Source organism: Triticum urartu, chromosome 2 (genome assembly GCF_003073215.2).
Source record: "Triticum urartu cultivar G1812 chromosome 2, Tu2.1, whole genome shotgun sequence".
NCBI classification, from domain to species: Eukaryota; Viridiplantae; Streptophyta; class Magnoliopsida; order Poales; family Poaceae; genus Triticum; species Triticum urartu.
The window spans coordinates 10,236,744-10,246,252 of record NC_053023.1 but is presented as its reverse complement, the minus strand read 5'-3'; the positions used below and the strand labels follow the sequence as shown (position 1 = coordinate 10,246,252).

At 44.5% G+C, this 9,509-nt stretch overlaps 1 pseudogene; it reads left to right on the top strand.

Annotated features, from left to right (window-relative positions):
• Positions 1 to 1,305: 1,305 nt before the first annotated feature.
• On the top strand, positions 1,306 to 5,244 carry LOC125540636 (annotated as a pseudogene).
• Positions 5,245 to 9,509: the final 4,265 nt, after the last annotated feature.

The following is a 9,509-nucleotide window of genomic DNA, read 5'->3' as shown; positions in this document are numbered from 1 at the left end:
TGTTTCTAACGTATACGAAAAATGTAGAATGAAAATCAAAAGAACAAAGAAAAGTAAAAAAACCATGAAAGACGAAAAGAACAAAAGAAACCAAAGAAAAAATAAACAAAAAAGAAAGAATGGAAAAACATGAAAACCAAGAAATAGAAAAAAAAACTAGAAAACAAGGAAAATCAGAAAGAAAGAAAATTGATAAAAAACATGAAAGAAACAAACAAAAGAAAAGAAAAACAAAAATGATATATAATGATAAAAAATAATAGCTAGAAGAAATAATTAAACCAAACAAAAAACAAAATAAAATGAAAAATAGAATTTGTTTTGGAGAAAACCTATAGCGACCGAACCTGCAGCGCGCGAGCGGCAGCAGCGAACCTACACCGATGGGCCAGCCCATAGGCAAGCACCTTCGGCGAGAGGAGCTTCCACGCTCGCTATTGTCTCACAATAAGCGAGACATAGCTCTCGCGGCAGTATAGAGGGATGGTTGCAGGAGACAACTCAGGCAAGGTAGGGCCGCTAGGCTTGCGGGGTGCCACCGCTGATTACAAGAGTAGGCTATTGGACCAGTGGGATGAGGGAGGGAGGAAGAATTGTTCACGTTGGCAATTTGAAGAGGAACAAATAATTCTTCAGGAAGTTGAAGATGGAGCACACCGGTCTGTTGGATTTTAGTTCCAACCATGTTTTTTTATGCGGTCCCTTTATGTATTTTCCACCGTTATTTCAATTCCACCATGGTTTGGTAAAATGAGTATTAGCAGGTTCTCAGTGGTTTATATGGAATTTTGCTAGAAAAACAGAAATTCTGATTTTAGCCATGGCAAACATACGCTTTTCATAATAATTCATATTGGCGCAAGGATGGCAAAATTAATTTGCAAAAACGGATGTATCCTAGCGAAAAATGAAATCCGGAGGACTTGTCATGATCATCAACTAAACTTGTCATCCTCAACGAACACAAATTTCCATGAAAAACGTTAAATTTTTTTCGTGCCTAAAAATCTAAAGTTCGTTGGATATCTGGGTAAAAAAAATAGCCTCCACAAGAAATGTTGGTACAGATACTCTCATCAAAAATATCTGGCTGAAAAGAAATAGCACTGGCGGCAATTCGGTATGCGTCAGGTTCCACGATTTTCATGCGGGCTGAGTCAGCTATGCTGCTGGGTGCCTAGGTAGCTCGCCTATAAATTGGCACGTATTCTGGCTACTCTCAAACAGCAAGCAGCAGTAAGTTTATTGGCTACTACAGCTTAGAAGTACTAACCTCGTTGCCAAGCTCTCAAACTAGTGCGCACCATGGCGTGGCAATTGCAGCAAACAATGGCCACGATGACTATATGCTTTCGGACGTCCTCGCCGGTAACGGTGCGCTGTGCTGCGGCGGCTCGGTGGTCTGCCAACTACGCTCCCAGCTCCTGGGATTACGACTCCCTCCTCCACCTCTCGCCCAACAATGGCGGACAGGCAGATCAAGTACATTTATCAGCTGAACATATCGTATTTTCAACCGGCAAGTAGTACATAAAGTAGATGAATTACTCATGGAGATTATTCCGTGCATGCATGGATGATGTCACAGGTCGATAAGTTGAAGGCCGGCGTGAGGGAGCGGCTGGTAGCGGCGACCGAGGCGACCATCAAGCTGCGAAGCTCGGGCTTGTCGACACGGTGCAACGGCTCGGCATCGCCTACCATTTCGAGGAGGAGATCGCCGGTATCCTTAGCTCCGTCCACCGCGAGCCTCATCGGTGCAGTTTGGACGGCGATGCCAGTGATGTTGCTTCTGCGTCCTTGAGGTTTAGGTTGCTTAGGGACGGCGGTTTCCCAGTCTTCTTCCCTCCAGGTACAGTACCTAGTTAAATACTCCCTCCGTAAAGAAATATAAGAGCGATCATTAAAGTAGTGATCTAAACGGTCTTATATTTCTTTATAGAGGGAGTAGTATGAAATATGAAAAACAAACATTTGGAGGGTGTAAGAAAAACCAAAAACTACAGCCAAAATTTTGAAAATTAGACATGTCTGCACCAAATGCATGGTCCAGATTCAATCACAGTTGAAACTTTGACCTGTGTGCATGGCAGGGTTTTGTATACTCAACTGACATTGTTTCATCATAACAATATATATAGAATGTCTGGCGGATCTCAAGCGTGGATCAGATGATGTCAAAGGGCTCCTCTCACTCTATGAGGCTTCATACCTTGCGTTCGGTGGTGAGGAAATATTGGACGAGGCAAGAGCATTTTCCAAGAAATCTCTCAAAAAGCTTTTGCCATCCATGGATCACCACTTACGGCGCAGTGTAGTTCGTTCTTTGGACCTTCCATTACACCGGAGGTCTCCTAGACTAGAAGCAAGATGGTTCATAGACCACTATGCTAGAGACGAGAGCAATTCCGACCCGTTGCTCGTTAGATTTGCAATGACGGACTTCAACAATGTGCAAAGTCTGCATCAGGAAGAACTTGGGAGACTGGCGAGGTAATTGAGCGTGAAGAATCGTACATTTAAATAAGCCAGCTAATTAATGCACATAGTTGATGGGTTTTTAAGATATGAAAGTTGACCTAATTAATTGTAGGTGGTGGAAGGGGACCCGCCTTGGTGAAAAATTGGGGTTCGCCAGGGATCGTCTCATGGAGTGCTTCCATTGCGCAAATGGAATTGTGTGGGGGCCAAATGATGGAGCATGTCGGGAAGTGCTTGCTAAAGTCGCCAATCTTATAGTTCACTTAGATGATGTATATGATGTGTATGGAACTCTAGATGAACTTGTTCTCTTCACAGACGCCATTGGAAGGTAACTATATGCAGCGGTGCACTTTTAATAATTCAAGTAATATTCTTTTCCTAGAGTTGCATGTGTAATATATATACTCCCTCCGTCCCTGAATAAGTGTACATCTACCTTTTGTTCTAAGTAAAAGTTTTAAAATTTTGACCAACTTTATAGAAAATAGTAGTGACATATATAACATCAAATTGATATGTTATCAACGTACATTTCAAAACGAATCTAGTGATACTAATTTGATGCCATAAATGCTTTTACTTTTTTCTAGAAAGGTGGTCAAAGTTTTAAAACTTTGACTTAAGACAAAAGCCGGTATCCTCAGCTCCGTCCACCGCAAGCCTCACCGGTGCAGCGGGGATGATTGTGATGTTGCTTCCACGGCATTGAGGTTCAGGTTGCTCAGGGACAGTGGTTTCCCAGTCTACTTCCCTCCAGGTACCTCCTTAAATATGAAATAAGAAAAGCAGACTCTTAGACGATGTAAGAAAGGAACCTAAAACTATGGCCAAAATTTTGGATATTAAACTAAATGCATGGTCCACTCCAATCCAGATTCAATCACAGTTGAGACTTTGAATTGTGTGTATAGCACGGTTTTGCATACTTAACTGACACGTTTCATTGTAACAATACATAAAGAATCTCTGGAAGATCTCAAGCGCGGATCAGATGATGTCAAGGGGCTCCTCTCACTCTATGAGGCTTCATACCTTGCGTTTGAAGGCGAGGAAGCATTGGACGAAGCGAGAGCATTTTGTAAGGAAGCTCTCCGAAAGCACTTGCCATCCCTAGATCACCACTTACGCCGCAGTGTGGTCCGTGCTTTGGACCTTCCATTGCACCGGAGGTCTCCTAGACTAGAAGCAAGATGGTTCATAGATCACTATGCTAGAGATGAGAGCAATTCCGACCCATTGCTCGTTAGATTTGCCACGACGGACTTCAACAATGTGCAAAGTGTGCATCAGGAAGAACTTGCGAGTCTGGCAAGGTAATTGAGCATGAAGAAACATACATTTAAATTAGCCTGCTAATTAATTCACATAGTTGATGGGTTTTAAGATATGAAAATTGACCTAATTAACTCTAGGTGGTGGAAGGGGATTGCCCTTAGTGAAAAATTGGGGTTCGCCAGGGATCGTCTCATGGAGTGCTTCCGTTACACAAATGGAATTGTGTGGGAGCCAAACAATGGAGCGTGCCGAGAAGTGCTTGCTAAAGTCGCCAATCTAATAGTTCACTTAGATGATGTTTATGATGTGTATGGAACTCTAGATGAACTTGTTCTCTTCACCGACGCCATTGGAAGGTAACTACATGCAACGGTGCACTTCTTATAATTCAAGTAATATTGTTGTCCTAGAGTAGCATGTAACATATATAGGGCAAGTTAGTTTCACATTTAGTGAAGCTTTTCCATTATCTAAATTAATACAAATAAATTCAGGTGGGAAGAAAGTCCTGGTGAAAGACTCCCCGAATACATGCAAGCACTCTATTCTGTGATGTACAACACATCCGCTGAGGTGGCTGAAAATATGTTGGAACAACATGGTTGCGACGCCCGTCATGTTCTTCAGAAAGCGGTAAGTTCATATACACAATTTACTTACTCATATGATATAAATTGTTTTCACAAGGAACCGTAATAAATTCCACTCCATGCTTTTGCAGTGGCGAGACATGGCGGATTCTTTCCTGGTGGAGGCAAAGTGGCACCATGGAAACCACAGACCAACACTGCATGAGTATCTGGACAATGGATCAATTTCAGCCTCTGCTCCACTGTTGCTGCAACATGCGTTTCCCCTGCTACGTGTGGATGAAAAGATCATCCCAATGTCTCTTGCTAAAGTTGGAAGCTACCCTAAATTAGTTCAGTCAGCGTCGTTAGTTCTTCGCCTCTGCAATGACTCTGCAACCCACTCTATAAGGAAAATTTATCCGGGTTGTTTTGCCCTTTACCGTTTCAATCTCCAAAGTTGAATCTTTGTGAGAGGTGTCTTATGTTGTGAAAATATGTATAACAGGCCGAGCTGGAGCGAGGGGATGCACCATCATCAATAGCTATTCACATGTCGGAGAACAGCTCCAGTGAGCAAGAGTCCCGTGAAGCCATGGAAGACCTTACTATGGAAGCCTGGAAGTCGATTAACGAAGATGCATTCAAACACTGCCAATTTTCTAGATCTTTTGCCAAGACTTGCGTGAATTTTGCTCGAATCTCACATCGTGTTTACCAAGGCGGGGATGGTTTTGGTGCGCCGGATGGTCGGAAGAAAAAGCAAATTAGGGAGTTGTTCTTGGACTCTTTCATGATTGAGGAACATTAAATGGTGGGAGACACATATCTTAGAAAGATGTTATATAGGCTTAATATCTGTAGGTATTGATTGTAGGTATTGATTCTGATTCTGTGTGGTACTACTAAAACTCTATTACCAACACTAGCTGGTTGAATTTTTTTTGAGGTGAAACTAGCTGGTTGATTAACTAGCACCATTGGGTGATCTTGATTTACAATGCTTAGGGTTGTTCGGCAGCTCCCCGACTCCTGGAAATCCTGAAATCCAGCTTCTCTTTTCATATGCCAGCTTCCCAAGTGAAAGCTAGCGATCAGAAAACCGTTCGGTATGCCAGCTCCAGTTTTCCTCTGGCAATGCATGGGATGACAGCCTTTTTCAGGAGCTCCTAGTCAGCGCCTTCAACACCAACTAGGAGTTCTGGCGCCCACGCTGCCGCGCTAAGACTCGAACCGGCGATCTCTTGTCCTGTGTTACAGCGCTCTAACCACGAGGCCACTAAGGCACGCCTTGTAGGTTTGATCATTTTCTATGTTTTCTAGTTTCTTCTTTCCTTTTTCGTTTTTCCATTTTCCATTTTTCCTTTTCTGTTTTTTCTTTTTTATTCTGCCCTATATGATGTTTTTTTATCCCATGAACTCTTTTAAAATCTATGAACTTTTTTATTTTTGATGAAATTTGACAAAGTTCACATATTTGAAAAAAGTTCACAAAATTGAAAAAGAAATTCATTGGATCTGAAAAAAGTTCATGGGATTCGAAAAAAAGTTATTCACATTTGAAAAAAGTTCATCGATTTTGAAAAAAAAGTCCACCAAACTTGAAAAAAGTTCATCGAATTTGATAAAAAGTTCATCGAATTTGAAAAAAAGTTCATCAAATTAGAAAAAGTTCATCGAATTTGAAAAGAGTTCATCAAATTAGGAAATACTTCGTCCAATTTGAAAAAAGTTAAATTTGGAAAAAGTTCATTGATTTTTTTATCAAAACACAAGAAAGCAAAATCATTGATTTAAAAAACGAACAAAAAGAAAAGAAAAATAGAAAACCGCCCCGGAATGACCACGAACCGGGAAAAAACCCCGGCTTAGGAAGCTTCTGGAAGCTTCCCAAAACCAGAGGATTCCCGCGAATGAGGAGACCAAGTAGCGTACAAACAATCTGAAAGTCACTTGTGGTTCGATGGCGTGGTGGTTACGTGCTTGGAGATGAATTAACCGATCGTGTGTTCGTCTCCGGCTGCACATCTTTTTTTTGAACGTTTTTACAAAAATAAGCAGATATATATGGGCCAGCCCAGCTCACTGGTTCGGTGGGGTCTCGAGGCACATCTTTTTTTTGAACGTTTTTACAAAAATAAGCAGATATATATGGGCCAGCCCAGCTCACTGGTTCGGTGGGGTCTCGAGGTTCGGTGTGGCTGCCATTGATCTCACTGGTGTAGAGGCGAACTTGGCAGGAGTCCCTTCTGTAACACCAAACCTGAGTGCAGCATCCTTGCTACTTTTCTCTTGCACTTGGGACTCATGATCTATGCCACCAAAAGTAGAACTGAGCATCACCTTCCTGCCCAGTGGAGATGGAGCAGTAGACTCAGCCTTTGGCGGCAGACCGGTTGTGCTGGCAGTTGCAGGGCCGGTTGAAGATCTCTGTGAGAACCTTCTCTTGAAAGACTGGGACGTGTGCGACAGTGCAACAGCCGGCTTCAGTAACAACTTCAGTAACAACTCTTGGTGTGCTCTGAACCACACTTGATTTTGTTTGAGTAAATGGATGCGGCAGCTCATGCTTCGGGATGTCATCTCCCTGAAAGATAAATTACAGAGAGAACATGAATACTTCAGATCAACTAAGCATACACCAACTAGTACATTTTGTTAGAATAAGTTCGAGGCATATCGTCGATCATCCGAGGACCAAGCAATCACACGAGTACGGCACCGAGATTTGTTAACGAGGTTCACCGATATGGTTACATCCCCGGGGCCTGACTATGGGCGCTCCTCCCCATGTCACCGCTACAATACCGCACCCGGTCGCCCTGGACATCGGCACATGCCGCCGGCTTCCCCTGCGTTCTGGTGCTATTATGTTGGCATAGGTTACATCGTGTGTCTACCCCCGATATATATGAGAGGCCTAGGATACAAGTGTCCTACTTGGACATGACTCCATATCCCATCTAAACACAATACAACTACAAGTCCAACTATAACCTACCTTGTACACAATATTCGACACAACTCCAACAAACTCCACCTTGGCGAATATTCTCCACCACCTTGAATTCGTCAATGCGTCAAACTTCCATGTACATTGGACTTGAGCTTATCCCATGAGTATCGCTGCTACTCCAAAGACTCCACATGACTCCACCTGCAACTTGTAGTCCCTCCTTTTCTTGACCACAATCAACACTTGAGCAAAATTAAGTTCCTTGTTACTCTAGTCCGTGCTCCCAACTTCCAGAGTATCCGTCAACGCCATCACACACCGATCACTGATCTGCGTGAAAGTGAACAACTCACATATTGGGTGTCACACATAAGAGTTACCTGAACTCAACATCACCGCTCTTCCTTGACCGGCTGTTTGAAACTTGAAGAAATTTCACCATTGCTTGTAGTCATCCCGAGTCAAATTCGCAGTCGTCTCACCACATGTATGACCACCAGAGCCCTGGCCTGTCTCCATGTCCTGTGCGCACCGCACGCCTCGCCGCTATTATCGCATCGAGCCTCCGCTGTCCTGGTCGAGTCTCAAAGGTTGCGAACCCACACCACTCAACCCCCACTGCAGAGTACCACCGATCATCACTGACCGATGACGAGTTTCACGCTTCCATCAGACCACTAGGCTCCAGTCCGAACTACGTGTCACTCGCTTTTTCCCCTTGCTGAATAGGCTTCGATTCCCTGGATCCTTACACCGTAGCAGCCTCAATCCAGCTCCACCTTCAACATGACTCCATGGTAGATGATCAGTCCACCCTCGCTCCTCATCGACTTCAAGCTCCGTGTATACACCACCTTGAATCAATCCCGCGCCATAGTCTTGTCGAAGCCACACAAGCCCTCGGGCCTGCGCCACGTGTTTCCACGCCCCAGAAGTCGGCCACCATCAGCATCACGCTCCTATGTCGTCCTCGCTGATCCCACCACCGTCTTCTGTACCAAACGACTTGCGTCGATCCGTCAGACTGTCTAATGCGACCCAGCCGAACTCGTTCGACTGTATGACACACTCAAGGCTCCCAAATCGTTTTCCGTGAATTTCCATCCATTACGTAATTCCATCTCAGCTGACATGACTTCCCGCAACGCCTTCAAGCATCTCTGTTGTGTCAACAAATTTTTCACCTTTGTCTGCCATAACCCAAGGTTTTCAGTTCCACGAACTTCTCCACCTTAAACCTGATGTTCGATGACATCATGATTCTTCGTACGACTGACGCTGAGAAAAATTATTTGAGCTTTCCTCTTACGTGATGCCCAAATACACAAGCAAATCTGTACTACTAGCAAATTCCAACCAAAATCAACCTTCTGGTCTTCACGTGTGTAGCTCCCTAGCACTCAACTCCCGATGCAGTGCTGCATGCATGTCAATGTCTCCTGCTAAATCCGATGGATGCCAACGTGATGGATTTTTCCATCACCATATTGATCTGTCTCCTGCCTTCGTCTGCGTCGCATACGAGGACCCGGTCCTCTTTTTGGTCCAAAACAAATCTCGTATGAAACCTTTACAGCTGTGAGTCCAGCTCTCCGTGTATGCTCAAGCCGCCGCTGTTATTGGGCCCTGCCCATGCATGGGCCACACGCGGCTAATCGCCACCAACAAACATGCCTCCACGCGCTAGCCGGCTGTACCGCCGCCACGTGCTACTGTCGCTCGTATCTCGCCGAGTCAACGCATGAACCGATGACCGATTTCACCAAGAACTCACCTGATCTGCCGAATCGACTGCACGACCTGCTGCTACAAGGCCGCAACTCACTGCAAGGCATCCAACCACGCGACTGCTTCTTCATCCTCTAGATCAACCAAACATCCACCTCGTAACCTAGCTCATGATACCACTTGTTAGAATAAATCCGAGGCATATCGTCGATCATCCGAGGACCAAGCAATCACCTGAGTACGACACCGAGATGTGTTAACGAGATTCACCGATATGGCTACATCCCGGGGCCTGACTATGGACGCTCCTCCCCATGTCACCGCTACAATACCGCACCCGGTCGCCCTGGACACCGGCACATGCCGCCGGCTTCCCCTGCGTTCCGGTGCTATTATGTTGGCATAGGTTACATCGTGTCTCTGCCCCCGATATATATGAGAGGCCTAGGATACAAGTGTCCTACTTGGATACGACTCAATATCCTATCTAAACACAA